The 16,680-nt window shown below is 41.3% G+C and overlaps 2 long non-coding RNA genes across 3 annotated transcripts in view; one reads left to right on the forward strand and one right to left on the reverse strand.

Moving 5' to 3' along the window:
- LOC147703623 (uncharacterized) overlaps positions 1–13,243 on the reverse strand; it is a 145,715-nt gene extending 132,472 nt beyond the window's left edge. For both annotated transcript variants that reach the window (XR_015297589.1, XR_015297588.1), the window contains exons 1-2: positions 13,190–13,243; positions 12,557–12,619 (exon numbers count right to left, since the gene is read on the reverse strand). This is a non-coding gene — a long non-coding RNA (uncharacterized LOC147703623). The remainder of the gene's footprint in view (positions 1–12,556; positions 12,620–13,189) is intronic.
- Positions 1–16,680, forward strand: part of LOC147703624 (uncharacterized) — a 163,377-nt gene that overhangs the window by 98,565 nt on the left and 48,132 nt on the right. Inside the window, exon 3 of the long non-coding RNA XR_015297587.1 lies at positions 8,774–8,869. This is a non-coding gene — a long non-coding RNA (uncharacterized LOC147703624). The remainder of the gene's footprint in view (positions 1–8,773; positions 8,870–16,680) is intronic.

Consider the following 16,680-nt stretch of genomic DNA (forward strand, 5'->3'; position numbering starts at 1 on the left):
CTCCGGTGTCTGTCAACATTCTAAATAGTCCGTAGCGGCCGCCATCTTGTCTCTCGGTAGGATCGAGAGACAAGAGGAGGCTAAAACGAAGGGGCAAATGCCCATAAGGGGGCATAGTAGATCCTCCTTGACCCCCTAGGTTTGATGTGGAGGCTTTAAAAGGGCCCCGCCGTGCAAAAAAAAAAAAATGTTTTTTTCGTGGGGTGCGCCCGGTACACGTACCGGAAAGCGGTCTGGGGAGCGTACTATAAGGAAACAAGAATGATTGACTTTTAACTTATTGTATGTTTATTGATTGTTCGTTTTTTTTTATTTTTTATTTACGTTGCAACATGTAGGTACCAATGCAGAGTGTAAAAATAAATAAACGCCGTCTCCTTTGTAGATATCTTGCAAGTTGTTTCAGAAGTTATTGTGGTATATGGAATTCATACCATAGTCTGTCTGGAAAGCCGAAACAATATGGAGGCAGGAGATGATAAAGAGATGTTAAATACACATTGGAGATAATATAGTTGGAGAAAGGAAGTATCTATGAGGAAATTTACTACGTAACATAAACAAGTTTTACAGTATACTATAAGTCTGACTTTACATTATAATCAATTTGGTACTAGTTTATGAATTACATATAAAAAAGATTAAAGACTCGAACAATTTTTGATTATTAAATATAAATTTTTTCTTCTGATTTTTCTGATTCTTTTTCAATATTTAATAGACTGTCTAATATTTGACTGTCCAAAATGTCCTCTTGTTGAGTGAACATAACTTCCCACATTTTATCGTCCTCATAATGAAGTAACAAATCCACAGATTCTACACATTGTAGAAGTTCTTGGTCTCGTGATTCGTCCATGAATTTCAAGTCAATGCGTTCAATGATTTTCTCATTGTTCATCTCTAGGGCAATTTTCAAAGGAAACGTTCTGTTCTCCTTCCTTTTTTGTGCTGAAATTTGCATAAAAAATAAATATATCAGTAGAGATAAGGAAAATAATTATGCATTTCGGAAAAAGTTTGTTGACGTCACTTCGGCACGCAACGTAAGCGCCCTCGGAAGCGCCTACGTTCGCGCCGCGTTTGTGCGTTTGCGTCCCGGAAGCGCCTACGTTCGCGCCGCGTAAACGCACCCGGAATCGCTCCTGAGCGCGCAGCGTAAGCGCGTCGGGTCATGTGACCTTAAAATAACACTTTTCATTGGTTGCTAACAGTTTTTTTTACAAAGAATGAAATCCCCACCCATTTCCTTCACTTCTTCTTTCACTTTTGTGACTGAAAGACCTGCCTTTTTGCTCCAGGATATTTCTTGGTTTTTCAATGGCTGCCAGACAATCCAGCAGTGAGGATGACTCCAATGAATTCATCAATGAACAGCCTCCTCAACGAAAAGTTAAGGAGCATTTCATTTGGAAATTTTTTATAATCCCAGCTGGACTAAAAAAGGTTAATGCTCCAAAAGTACAGTGCAGGATCTGCAAAGAAGAGCTGTCTCGAGGTAATCCTTTGAAAAAGTACTCTTTTGGGAACTTTACAATGATCCGGCATGTGGAGAGGAAGCACCCCCAGAATTTTGCCAGGGAAAGTGTCAGGGCTCTGGCACAAGAGGTTCCCAAAGATGGGGCCTCTACATCAACCGGAGGAGCAACTTCTTCTGGGAGGGAGCAATCACAGGAGCAGGTGCCAAACATTCAACCTGCATTTAACCATGGGGTCGTCAGATGCAGATACTGCAATCAACTCCTCACCTATGGGGAGCAAAGTGTCCAGCTCATGGTTCGAGCATTGGAGAACCATCGCTGCCCTTCCCACCCCTAATTTTTTTGTTTTTTTTGCTCCTGTTGAGCAGTTTCCATTCCCTGTTTTTGTTCCAGTTTTGAAAAAGAAGAAAACCAAAAGTTCTTTTCAGAACTACCTCCAATTCTCATCAAAGAGCTATATTCTTAAAAAAATGAAAAAGAGTAAGTGAAATAGAGTGCATTGATAATTGAAAGGAGAATGAGTAAGAAAGAACAGAAAGGTATGAGAGGAGAAAGTAACTCCTTGCGACATGATTCGTCATACATTAAATATGACACATCTGGAATGTCGTAAGGAGTGCGCACAGAAAAGTGATGCATCGCACCAGCGGTGTAAAAAAATGCACCTCGTTGCGCTATATTTAAAAAGTGACGCATCTAGATAAATGGGTCACTTTTTAAAACCCTGCGCCACATTATACCTGCGTCAGGGATAATGTATGCAAGGGGGGCGTAAAAGAAGAATACATTTTACAGCTTTTGATATTTGCTATTAAAAAACCATTGATATTCACTGAAAAAACCATAGGTTATAGACCATATATAGTTAGGGATTAGCATTTACAAAACCTTGAAAATTCACTGAAAAAAACATTGGTTATAGACCATATATAGTTAGGGATTAGCATTTACAAAACCTTATTTTACTCGCACAAAACCATAGAAATTCGAATATATAGTTAGTTGCAATAACTATATATCGCGCACCCGCAATCCACTGCTGATGATGTCACATATTACATCATTCATGACATGGTCAGTGACATCACTGATGACATCACTGATGACATCTCAAATGACATCACTGATGACATCATTGAAGACAACTGAAATGACATCACTGACGACATCACTGATGACATCATTCATGTGATAATACGATCAACCTCTTTAGACTTTAATATAACCTTAGATGCACTCAGAGTAAACAGACACTCACAGATTATCAGTCATCCATGGAGTTACTCACACACCTAGTCAGTCATGCAACAAATCAATCACACCTCCATTTCCTCAACTATACAGTTATACACACCTTACCTATTGAAACATATTCTAACACATATTTACTCTCTTATACAATCACTTTTACAAGTTCTCAATGATCCATGCAGCCACTCACACATTCACTAGCTCTTATACACAGAAATTTATATATGTCAACTCTCACATGTACTGTGTTTTACATATGTACTTACTTTGAAATATAGCACTGAGATATCCATTCACTCACCAATACACTCATGCACACAGTCAACCACACATACAGCTGTTTCCACATGCAGTTTTAAACCCATACATCTAGTGAATCAACTGCTCACACATCTATGCACAGTCACACACCTCCCAGACACCCACACACACACTTGTTCTCCCATACAAATACTTGGGCAACCAATCAATAACCCATATAGTTACTCATATAGGTACTGATTAACACATGTAGCATCTTACACAACAACAGACATACTGATGCACACATTCAGACAGTTTAGTCACTAACCAATGCACTCAGTGAGACACATTTAATCACTCTCTCATACAGTCAGTCATGCACCTACTAAATCCTTCATCCAGACACTTATACATCCACTCATTCTTCAATATGTAAGACATATTTTAACTTTACAGAAACTTACAGTCACTGGATGATGTCATCAGTGATGTCATCAGTGATGTCACTGACCATGTCATGAATGATGTAATATGTGACATCATCAGCAGTGGATTGCGGGTGCGCGATATATAGTTATTGCAACTAACTATATATTCAAATTTCTATGGTTTTGTGCGATTAAAATAAGGTTTTGTAAATGCTAATCCCCAACTATATATGGTCTATAACCAATGGTTTTTTCAGTGAATTTTCAAGGTTTTGTAAATGCTAATCCCTAACTATATATGGTCTATAACCTATGGTTTTTTCAGTGAATATATATATATATATATATATATATATATATATATATAATTTCAATGGCAAAATGAAACCCCTCATTTTGTTCCTTTTCAAATTAAATGTATTAAGTGTTACCACTTTATTCCAATCAAGATGACTTCAGGTGTGCCATACTTTTGTCATAAGTAAGACTGTTAGCGTTCTAGTTGTTCTTTAGAACACTCTGGGACATTCTGTCATTGGGCTATAGTTGGGCTACATCTGGCTGATATTTGGGCTACATTTGGGCTCTTTTGTCTCTGGTGGCCCTCTTGGGAGACTGCATATCAGAATTGTTTTAATGAAATATAAGAGGATTTGAGAAGTCACTCAAAATGTGCCCTAATTTTTCTTTCTTCAGCACTAATCATAATTTCTATGGCAAAATGAACCCCCTCATTTTGTTCATTTGCAAATTAAATGTTTTAAGTGTTAACACTTTATTCTAATCAAGATGACTTCAGGTGTGCCATACTTTTGTCATAAGTAAGACTGTTAGCGCTCTAGTTGTTCTTTAGAACACTCTGGGACATTCTGTCATTGGGCTATAGTTGGGCTACATCTGGCTGATATTTGGGCTTCATTTGTTTTTTTTGTCTCTGGTGGCCATCTTTGGGCTACACTGGGCTACATTGTCCTGTATGCAGACCCCTTATGACGGGTACCACCACCATTCATCCCATCCTTGAATAGCTGTATCCACAAGCGTTCAACCAGTTGTTTACCACTACAGTGGTGAGTACTGCCTATAATGTGCCGACATTGTGCCCATATGCGTGCACCATCCTTAATTACACCTTTACTTATCGCTTTTTTCCCCTCCCCCTGACAACAGTACCCGGCTAGGCACACTGTAAGTTGTTTTTAGTTATCTATCACGCATGGGTTGCCAATTACTCAGACTAAGGTAACAAGTCTGTCCGCTTAGTTCGCTTTTTTACCTTACACCTAAACATAGTATATACCCTCACTACTTTTTTGTAAACCCACCCTTAATTTAATTTAATTTAATTGCGGGTTTATATAGCGCTAGGATCGACTCCCGGAGGAGTATCTCCGCGCTTCGACCGCTGGGGAACCCATCCTGGCTCACCCTGAGAGATGGTCCCTAATGGGTATCTCTAAGGTGCGACCAAGCATCCCCGGCGGTCTGGGGGGGCCGTTGTGAAGATGAGGCAAGCTAATGCCCAGAGTTGCCGAGTGTGGTCCCTGACTGGAGTAGGCACCGAGGCGAGAATTATCGAGCCCGCTGACCCTGGTCCACGACCCTGCCGCGTCGGGAATCGAACCCTGGTCCCGGGCCGTCCTCTGCTTACGGGTGCCGCCTCCAACCAGTGAGCCACACCACTCCACCACTCCACCTTAGATGTCCCACAACGACTAGTCCTGACGAGACCCCCATCCTCACGGGTCGAAACGCCGTTGACGCCATAGGAATTGAACCGCGACAACAGTGCCTATGAATATAGATAGTCACTGTGTAATCATTGCGTGAATTATTGTATATGGTCATTTTCCTTTCTCTTGTATATAACCCCAGCAGAAACCTTTGTATATATTCACTCACTGACCTTCACCTACTCCTTGGTTCTCACTAAAACACGTGGGACACCCTTCACCATGTTCTTGCAATACTATGTATTTCAATGTATATATCGATGCAACCATTGTTTTGAATTACAAAAACTTTGATGACAAAAAACCTGGTATACTGATTTTTGCTTCTCTTCTCTACATCCCCGTTCAAACCCTCTACTGCTGTTAACTGCTATTATGCTATGCACTGACTTTGCAATGTACGTTTATTAAACCACAGGAACCATTGTTTTTTTTTTAAGTTTGAGTTTATTGAACATTAAAGAAAGTACAAGGGAAACCAGATCAGCGAAGAAACAGTCAATATGATAAAATCAGAAATTATACAAGAAAAAGGAAAGGGGTAATGGAAATCATACAACCATATGAGGAGATAAAAAATACAAAAGCATCAATAACTAAGCACTTAAAAAAACGATAAAGCAAGCATTACATTCTGTAAAAGAGAAAACTATTAAAATGGAAAAGGAATCTAAGGTGGTTTGCGCACCTCAATGGAATGAACATCATGAGTGACGGAGGAGGGGGTAGAGGAGGATAGGTAGTCCACCAAAGGAAGCCAAAGGAGATCTCGCTTAATTGCTAGGGAAACAGGGGAAACAAAGTTAGTGTCCAACCTGTGATGGAAACATATTGCATTCCACCATGATCGAAAGGAAACATTTGCAGCCTGTTTCCAATTAGATGTGATATGGTGAAAAGCAATGGCAATAAGGAGATCCATTAGGAGTTTGTGTCTATGTGATTGGGGAAGTGGTGAGGATAAAGAGCCCAAAAAGATGCGATCGGCGAGAGAAGGGGGTATTGAATTGAACAATTTTTGGGATTTGTGACCAAACCGTAGTTCAGAATCGAGAAATGGGGGGGCAATCGAAGAGCATGTGTTTTAGGTTTGCAGATGGACAGGGACAAGACCAGCAAGTAGGGAGGGTGTCTGCCGAGAAAGAGGATAAGACAGAGGGAGTGAAAAGGGTACGATTGTAAATAAAATACAGTGTTTGGGTTGTATTGGCTGCCCTAGAGGTCTTATGGAGTTTGGACCAAATTTTGTCCCATATTGCAATTGGCCAAGTTAAAGAGAAATCTTGTTCCCAGGCTAGCTCAACTTTCGACTTGGGCCTGTCAGTAGAAAAATTAGCCGAATTGTACAGGAAAGAAGCAGAGGGAGAGGAATCCAGAGCAGAGGCAATAGGGCTAAGAGCAGGGGGAATGGGATTCGAAATTGGCAAAGACGCAAGATAAGACAGAAGAGTGGGATGCAGCGCTTCATATTGAGAGCGTGCACTAGAGGGCAACGAAAATTGAGACCGAAGGTCTGAAAAGGATAAAGGGAGATCATGGGATAGAAGCTGAGAAAAACCATTATTTTTTTGATAAACTGTTTGCCCTGGTTCTTTTGTGAGTAGGGTTCCCTTGTTCTCCCTTGTGACCTTTGATGCAGTGCAGCAAGATGGTTAGCTGCACTGTGTCTTATGATAAATCTGGCCCTTAGTTTCACCCAAAACTCCTTCCAACCAATGCAGAATACACAAGAACCAATCAAAGAGGAGTCTTTCTTTCACATGGTCGCCCATAAGAAGCATTTATCTGCTTGACCTTGGATGTACCATCAGTGTGAACAGGCTGGTACAGGAGCCATCTTCTCATGCCCAACAACCTATCCCAGGGGTTGCACCTGTTCTGTATGCCCCCAGGGGATTAAGATATTACAGAAGGGGCCACTGGCGCATGTGCAGTAACCTCTCTAACACTGATAGCGCTGGCACACATACAACACCAAAGCTATCATGAGCGGGTAGTCCCTTATTTGAATGGGGAAGTGACCCTTAGGAGGTGCACTGAGAGTACACCACAAAAATGGGGTACACTTTCATGGCAGGTGGAAGTGGGGAAGAGGGTCCTCTGGGAGCCCCAGACATCCCCCTGCAAGCGGGTGCAGTCACTCACTGCATCCACCTTCATGGTGATTTCAGTGCTCTCTTTAAAGCTGAGGTGGGCTCCTGCCTACAATGTGAAACACTGAGTGACTTATAAGCAGTCCCTCTGTATTTCACTGAATGCGCTGGTAACATGGCAGCACAACTTTGCAGGCACTCTGGGGCAGTGTATTTATCATCCTAGGGGGCACTTTCCTGGTCACTGCCAGGTGGACCCGTTGAAAGGTGCGCAATGGTGCAAACTTGGACAATACACCAACCATATTTATAATACGGGCCAAGATATACCTAACTAACCTCTTTGTGACTACATCGAGTCCTCCTTTAAACACACTTTTCATAAAACGGCTGAACAGATTTACTCCAAATACTGAAAAGCACACTTTCTATGTAAAGTTCTAACTTTTTGTAAACATTTATTTAATTGAGTTCAGTGGTTTCTTCTGTACAGCTTTAAAACTTTCTTATGACAAATAACATGAGGAATCAAAGATTTGGATTCCCTCTTTTTCTTAGCCACTGGTCACAGATCACCCAGAAACTTTCCAGAACAGAACTGTGGTTAAATAACGTTTGTGCTGATTTTTCAAAAGGTGCCAAAGTTATTAGTAAAGCAAAAAATACTCTCCCCATGGAAACTCTGGCTAAATTATAACTAAACTGCCATTACAACGACTGTGTAAAAAATGTATATCATCCACCGCTAAATTTACTTGTGATCACTGATTTGTACCTCTGGCAAGAGACGAGGTACAATTGTGGTATGGTATGCTTTATGTACTTAGCTGTTCCCCACAGGTAGGAGCACCTCCTCAATTCAGGTCTTGCTGTGTGCTACATGCCTGGAAAACATTTGCTAATGGAAGAAGGCCTGATCCTGGTGGAAATAGCTGAGCCGATCTAAAATGCGTTTTACTGCATCTAATTAAAAAGAGTTGGAGTTTTTGTTATTTAATCAAATAACAAAAGTTGGGGAAATTTTCAATTCAATATGAACGGATATATATTAGCAGTGAGTTCCAAAATGTACCATGAATACAATTGAGTTTTCTTTATAGCAGTTCCGTAGATATCTTATAACGGATGCCGGTAAGCAGAGTCTAGAAAAACTGTATTCAATCTCCTAGAAATTGCACCAGGTAGACTATTGCTAGCAGAACTGAAAGATGTATTTTGACATTGAATGGCGAGAGAAGCAAAGCCGCTCTTCGTGTGCCTCCATCGCACTCTATCTGTCGACCCATCTGCTTTGGCTCATGAGTTAAAGGTAATTAAAGTAAAAGGGTGTGAAGTATGGTAATATAAACAGATGCTGAAAACCTGTGCTCGCACTCCATCCAAAATTCTTTAGTTTTTATGCTCTGCTCATATAGCTACATAGTTCAATCCATCTACTTGCCTTCTTTGATGCGTCCTGGTATGTTGCTCATGATCTCACTTTCAATCTCTAAATTTGTCTTCTTTCCTCTTCCATCACACTAACTCTCTCCTATCTCATTTAGGTGAAGCGATCGAATGCTACCAACAAGTTTTTTTCGGTGTATTTCCTGGTACATGTTCCCCTCCTAAGGATACTTGCTTTTACAATACGGAGTGGGGTGAGTAAAATAATTATTTACGTTCACAATATCTTATGACATTCAATTTGTTGTATGACCATGATCATGCCCCCCAACAGACTATTGAAAGATTAGAGTACGTTTGTTTTGGAAGAGCAACAGGTCACATGTTTATTACTTAATTTGGATTGATTTTATAGACGATCAAGGTGCCTATCATAGATGTTGAATGACCTATGTCGTTTTCTATTTCTGCTTTTTATTTTCTGGACTCACTGTTCAGATGGATAATGAGTGTTAACTGTCCACTTTACTTGATAGCATTGATGTATCCCACATCCCTTTGTTGTGACCTCAGTGGAGTCCAGAAGAGTGCTTTGATTTGTCGATCTACATTTGAGACTTCTGTAAATCTGCTGTGCCACTCCACTTGTTTTCTGATACTTGTGTGCACCCCATCTGTGCTCTATCATTTCACTCCCTTTCCAAATGTATTGAAAATTTAATAGAAACAAATCCTTACCCATGTGTAGTCCGTGGACTCAATCTGGATGAAGACACCTTGGGTTCCTTTATTTTGCCTAATAACCTACAAAATAGCTTTTTGTGATATTGCTCCTTGCGCAGTTTACTCTGCTTCCTGGCATCTCTATCCAGGGTTTTGGCTTGTCCTGTGACATTGGGATCCACATTGCTACATACAGTATCAGCTCTTTACTCTCCTGTAAATCTCTGTATTGTTAGGCACTCTGAATATTGTCGTTATCCCCCAGCTATATTACCATTAGGCTTTGTAGTGCATGTCATTTATGCTTGATAAACACCACAAGTGAATCCAGGATCATAATTCTCTTGACAGGTCTATGCTCAATAGTTGGTCATGATAAGGCTTGTTTAAATAGTGCATCATTTCAGCATCACAACTTTCTATTTCTAGGCGCACAATCCCTCCAGCACTTGCATCTAACAGTGAAATAACTATATAGCCTGGAGTCACCTGGAATATTTTTTTTTATAGATTGTGCTACACAAAAACGCTGTGTAAATTAAAACGGCCATAGTTGAATTCTTAAATCAGAATATCAATACAAGATAAAAACGAAACTGATATAAATTAGTCCCACTTTCACATCTGGGTGGGCAAAAGTATATGTAAGACAATAACATCTTGAATGGGATCAAAGCCTTATCTTTGAAGAAGAATTCAAGCAGCATGTCTCAATATTTTTTTCATTTGAGTTTTAAGTCAAAGGGCCTTCAATAAGAGTTTAAACAAATGACAGCCCTCTACTCAGGATGAAAAGGAGCAAAGATTGAAGCTAGTGATAGCTTTCAGGGTTTAGAGCTGTGTGACTCCTATTCATAACAGTGATTCTGGATTGTGCATTGGACTAGGGTATACTGGTTTTCAAATCAACCTCTCAGGCTTTTTCATCCTCTGTGATCCCTACTCTTTGGTCCTTAGCATAAAAGTGGGTTTTGATCCTTATTATAGCTTATGATTAGAGCATCTAGGGCCAGATGTAGGTGGCCATTTACCGGCCGGTAACGGACGATTTCGGCCGTTACGACTGATAAATGGGTTTTTGGGATGTAGGGGGCCAATTTTATTGAATCTGTAAATTTACCGAATCGCTAAATTTACTGATTCGGTAAAATACCGAATCAGTATTTTTACCGATTCGGTAACTTCTAGATGTAGGTGAGACTCCTCTGAGTCCCAAAGGCCTTTCAGAATCAGTATTTTACCACCCAATCCAATTGGGTGGTAAAATACCGAATCCAGGTGTGCATGCACATGTGTGCATGCACACCTATGCCATGTGACAGACAGACATACCCTTAGGGCATGTCTGTGTGCCACATGGCACACATGCCTGTATTTGGGGTGCTAGAGGGGGCCAAAGTGACACCCCCTGCACCCTTGCTGGAATCGGTATTTACCGAATCGGTAAATACCGATTCGGTAATGCCCATTGATTCCTATGGGCTTCAATGCCCATAGGAATCAATGGGCATTACCGAATCGGTATTTACAGAATCGGTAAATACCGAATCTCAACGATTCGGTATTTACCGATTCTGTAATACCTACATCCCCCCCCCCACTTCTTGAATACCGAATCGGTAAAATTCGGTGTTTAAGAAGTGGTAAAATAAAATTACCTACATCTAGGCCCTACTCTTGGATGCTCAGTGAGCACATACAGAAGGGAAACATCCTTTACGACGCAACTTTTACCACGCAGTGCCTTTACAACGCAGGTTTTTCAACGCAAGTCATTAAAACGAATTGCGCTGGGGGGCGCTCTAGGATAGGTAATAGTTTAATTTACTATCCAACACCTTCCCTACTATCCACGGGGACTGGAGTTGGAATAGTAAATTTACCTATTCACTATCCAGCACCCCCCAACGCAAGTCGTTGTAACGACTTGCGTTGAAAAACCTGCGTTGTAAAAGCATGCCTGGTAAAAGCATGCGTTGTAACAACGTACATCCATACAGAACAATACATTTTATTGTGTAGGAAGAACAATATATTTTTTTGTTTAGTATCTTATTTGCTAAATATCACTGTTTATACAAAATTGCAAAATAGTTTTATGATTTATAATAGATGTGCTACTTGGATTATTCTATGTTTGGAGTGATTGTTGTCATGGGTACACGTCTGTGTTTTAGACATTTCAACAATACACTTATATCCACTGTTGACGAGAAGTCTTGTGATATCTCACACCCCATTGATTTATTAACCTGTACACACTGGGGAAGCAAAGGTGCACTACGTGTCCTGCTGCCACTTTGTAAAAAGCAATTCATGATTTAATTAGAACCAACATAATGGCATGGTAAAGAGTTGCTTTTAGTGGCTGTAGGAAAGTGGAGTATTATGTTGTGATGCTGGTTAACCTATCTGACTACGGGGAGGAAATCGGTCTATTTGGTGCGACAGAGGAACCTCCGATGCTAAAGAATACCCAGTTCACCAGTTTTACATAGCTTGTCCAATACCTGGCTTGAGGAAAGTTTCCATCAGCCCACTCATTTGGTGGAACTTCGTCATCTGGAAAACCAAGAGAGAGGGGTCACATGTAGCCAAAGTTGCTCCAAGGCTAGCATACATGGATACTAGACCTCATACTCTCAGAAGGTCTCAGCCACTCTGGTTGTTCAAGGTATGTGGAAACTGATGGAGTGCAGTGCAAGTGATAAACGTGTGTGAAATAAAAATGACTAAAAGGACAAAAAATATGTTTATTGAAGATTGTCCTAATGCCATCTAATAAAAACCGCCTGATAGTTTGGGATAATTTAACTATCTTTTGGCAACAAGTGAGGTCGACATGTTTCAGCCGTATAGCTCACTAGCTCGGCTTTCTTCAGGACCTTATAAGAAAAGTGTTCTACTGCAAGAAAATCATAGGTGAAATGTGTTAATCATCAATTCATTCATCAGAAGAAAATAGATCAGTGGTGTATTACCACACTACCAGACATGTATCCCATGTATATGTAGTTTGAGAGCTATTTCTTCATTCGTAGAAAAAAGGAAAGTGCTGTCAAAGAAAGCAATTAGGCTTGAAGTGGTAAACAAAACATATGCTCTAAGCATGGAGGTAAAACACATCACTGAGTCGATAATACACTGTATTCGACTATGCCCATTCAACACATGATTCTGATTGGGAAATTAAAGTTTGACAATTGAAAAATACTCACCCAGCTTTCTGTGGGAGTAAGCCTCACCTCACCCGGCAACTGCTCGGTGGCTGAGGCCCCGCTCTAATGGTAAGAGAGAACACGGGGACAAAGGGTAATCACATTATCCATCTTATGTACCCCTGGTATACTCTCAAAGCAAAATAAATAAAACCTAAATCAAAAACGACCTTCGACCATGACATTCAACACCATTGGCGGCTGCAGACTGACATAGACTTAGGTAATTGCTTCATATTTGTAAAAAATGAAGATAAACCAAGGTCTAGTCTAATTTACTGTTATATTTTGTAGTGCCCACTTAACTCTGTAACTATAATCAGGTCTGGGATAACTGACCTTTGTTGGAAAATTCCTTCACAAATGATTTAATCAGAAGTATAGTGAAGGGTCAGCCATGTTATGGTATTCAAATTATTAAGTCCATAGATAAAGTATTAGTGCTAAGCCTGGTTCAGTGGTTCTCAGCACTGACTAGGGAGCCCATGGTTCAAGATACTATACTATGCCCATGCTGATAATTATGAGTACTGCTCTTGTCATAAAGAAACCTTAAGAGTAGAGCAGTCAAATTGAGCTCAAACTAACAAAACCCAACAACTAAATACAGCCAAATAGCTTGTATTAACTCACCTATCCGTCGGCACCCCTTCGCAGTCTGCGAGCAGTGTGGGAGGTACCGAGGATGGTTTCTAGTCCCTTCTTACAGTGGAGCTGATTGGCCTAATCAGATCTCATCAACTAATTGGCCAAACGCAGCCCGCGTAGTTGTGTTTGAATTCCGACCTGCCTGTCATGCGTTCTGCTATTGGAGCATGTGCGGGCCTCGCGTCACCCTCAGATGCTATCTTCTCTAATTGTTTTAACTCCGAACGCGCATGCGCCCATATGACACACCGCTCTTTGCAGATTCTATGCTGATACTTCACGCGTCCTACCCTGACGCTATATTAGCACGCATCCGCGATCGTAGTTAACATCGGCTGGTGCGCGTGTGTGTTCGTTTGAAGCCGCGAAATGGCAGCGGCAGCACAAGTCGCGAAATTAAACGACGTGTATCAAGAGTATCTGATAAAAAGGGGAACGCTTATTCAATCATTTCTTTTAACCCCACTTTTCATAAAGATGATCATAACTATCTTCATCACTGACCTAGTATGTTTCATACCACACCCTGTTCCATTTAATGGGTAAAATTACATTAATGCAGTGCGAGGTATTGTAAAAAATTCTGTAGATTCTTTTTAACTTATATAAAAGCTGTAGATTGGGAACACTTAATAGAGGTTAAATATATATCTAGGTTCGTTATGCTCCTAACAGGACCACCGACATGTGTAATAAGCAGAGGTGTCCTTAGAACTAGTAGGCTTCATGTAGTCACAATGTCATCTCCGATATCTGTAGGTTGGAGAAGCTAGTGGAGAATATTGAGCCAATCATAGTGTCCAATGGTACCTGCAGCACTGATGGCATATGTTCTACAGCTGTATCGGACCCGAAATTGTCCATCCTCATCTATGTCTTTGTAGTGTGAGCGCACCACATCACCCATTGGGTTGCTGTGACACTCGTATCTATGATGACGTGCCAGTAGAGAAAATGCTGGTTTCCGACATTTTTAATAAGTGTGATTCAGGGTTGCTGTCATTAGTGTGGCAACTGTTAGGTGTATCATGGATAGGTCAGATCTGAACCCATGGAATACTATTGTTCAGGACCTCTATATCTGTTCCGAGTTTAAAAATCCTCCTTTGTTCCCTAATTAACAGAAATCTGGAGATATCGGTAACATGTTGAGGAATCATGGGATGTTCACGGATCACCCATCTCATGTCATCTGCTGAATGTTTGACACTCAGGAAATGATTGGTCAGGCATGTGGATTGCTTGTTACAGCGTATGGTACTTTTGTGCTCACTGATTCGTAGATTGATTTTGCGAATGGTGTGGCCCACGTACCTCAGTGAACACGGGCATGTGATCATATAGATCACGCGATCTGTGTTGCAGTTTGTATGGTTTCCCAGAATTCCAATATCTACGGATTCCGTTTTCATAGTCTGTGGGCAAACACTACATGAACCACAAGGATAGTGGCCACGTACCGGAGGAAGCCCCTAGAGAGTGTTAGATTCTTGTTTCAGCTGTTGCCTTGGACGAGTGTGTACGAGGCTGTCTCGCAGGCTTGGGCCTCTCTTGAACGCAAATAACGGTAGTGGAATATTCTCTGTGGCAATATTTAAAATGCGCCAGTGTCTGCGTACTGTCTTCTGAACTTTGTTGGACAGTGTACAGAAGGTATTGACAAACGTGAGTCTCTTGGTTACAGGTTTGGTCATACTGTGGTCGAGTAAGGCATCTCGGTTGATGCTGGTTAAGCCACGACATGCAATACTAACACAATACCCCTAGGATGGTCCTTGGATTCAAAATAATAAATCCTTAGCTCAGCAAAGAGCAGTCAGGCTTTACTAGAGAAACGTGTTAGGCATTTCAGAGTACCAACCTGGATGATAAGTAATTGACATGAGTTTAAGAAAATCCGACACCAATTTATACAAATAAAGCAGATATTAATATGAATTTAGACACAAAAACAAATACAATCAGATGTGTATTATCAGTGTTAGGGATTTTAGAAGCAATAATTAATCAGCACAATTCACTACAGCAAAACTTCTTTTTTTTTTTAAAGTTTCAAAGACCTTTATTGGTAGGTTCCAAGGGTACACAGCTTTGGGCCTACAACCAGTATTGGCTGGCAGCATCATAATATCTCCGTCAAGTAAACAAAGTAAAACTAAATAACATAAACATGATAACACAGTAAGTCGCCTACAACCTCTTCAGGCCGGCCGCGTTGGACTAAAAGGCACTATGGCATTTACCTAGGAGGAGCAACAGAACACAACATCCGAAAGAATGGAAAGTAATAGAGGTCTTGGGTATGTCATAGATATATCTCTTGCCACTCTAGGTCGGCACGCGGCTATGCTCTCCACACCAACAGCATTACATATACTAACCTCCCCTCATGTATAGCTGGTACTCATCCAGGCAGACAGATTCTCCTCCCTGGTCCTCTTACTCCACTATCAATTACACCCCCTCTGGGGACTCCGCCATGTAGCCCCTGTACACGGTACACCGGCACCTTAAGTGGTGACATGTAAGAGAGTATGCTCAGTATTGTACCTATGGATGCACTAGCTGTCTCCGCCGTGGGTCCTCAGCTGCAAGTCAGCTACTAGTGGCGACCATATGTCCCTAGGTTTGGATGTGATAGGTAATAGCTCAGCATACAGGGCAGACTGTTCCTGGCAGTGTATCAGATCGTTTAGCCAGTCCTTAAACTTAGGCGCTCTACCCCTGCTCCATCTACAGGCTACCCGCCTTTTAGCCATTAACAATGCCAGTGCAGTGTATCGGCGGTATGCTAGTGGGATATGTTTAACATGGCTCAATAAAGCAATCAGTGGTGTGGCTTCTATGCATATATTGGTCATTTGGTTCAGTGCTGTAAAAACATGTTCCCAGAAATCGTGTACTGCTGGGCCGCTCCAGCACAAGTGTAAGAAATCGGCCTGTGGAGCCTGACACCTGTCACACCTATCATTATCACGAAGACGGTATTTGTGCATACTGACCGGGGTGTGGTAAAGTCTGTGAAGATATTTATAGTGTATAATCCTCAACCTGCTGCTGGCCGATATTCTTTCAGTTTGCGAGTAGCAGTCTTCCCATTGTTCATCCGTTATGGGAGTGCCTAGCTCGGTCTCCCATTTTGAGCGGGATGGTGTAGCTTCAGTATGTTGTTGAGTGCGTACGGTGCAATAGAGCAGAGATACTAGCCGTTTCCGCGACTGTTGCTGTAAGAGTGTCTGCAGTAGTGCATGTAGCGGGGGTTCATCCGGAAAGTCTACATGCAAGGATCTAACACCTAGCTTAAGGCGGATGTATAAGAATACATCTAGTGGCGTGCAGTGTGCACCGCGAAGCATGCCGTCAGAAGTACGGAATGTTCCATTTTCATACAGATCCCCCCAATGTTTGATGGAGGTGCGGTCCTGCCATTTATGAAAGAGCGCTTCCTGCAAGAGGGGCATGTCTGGATGATATAC

This window comes from Lissotriton vulgaris, chromosome 7, assembly GCF_964263255.1.
Source record: "Lissotriton vulgaris chromosome 7, aLisVul1.2, whole genome shotgun sequence".
In the NCBI taxonomy this organism is placed as follows: Eukaryota; Metazoa; Chordata; class Amphibia; order Caudata; family Salamandridae; genus Lissotriton; species Lissotriton vulgaris.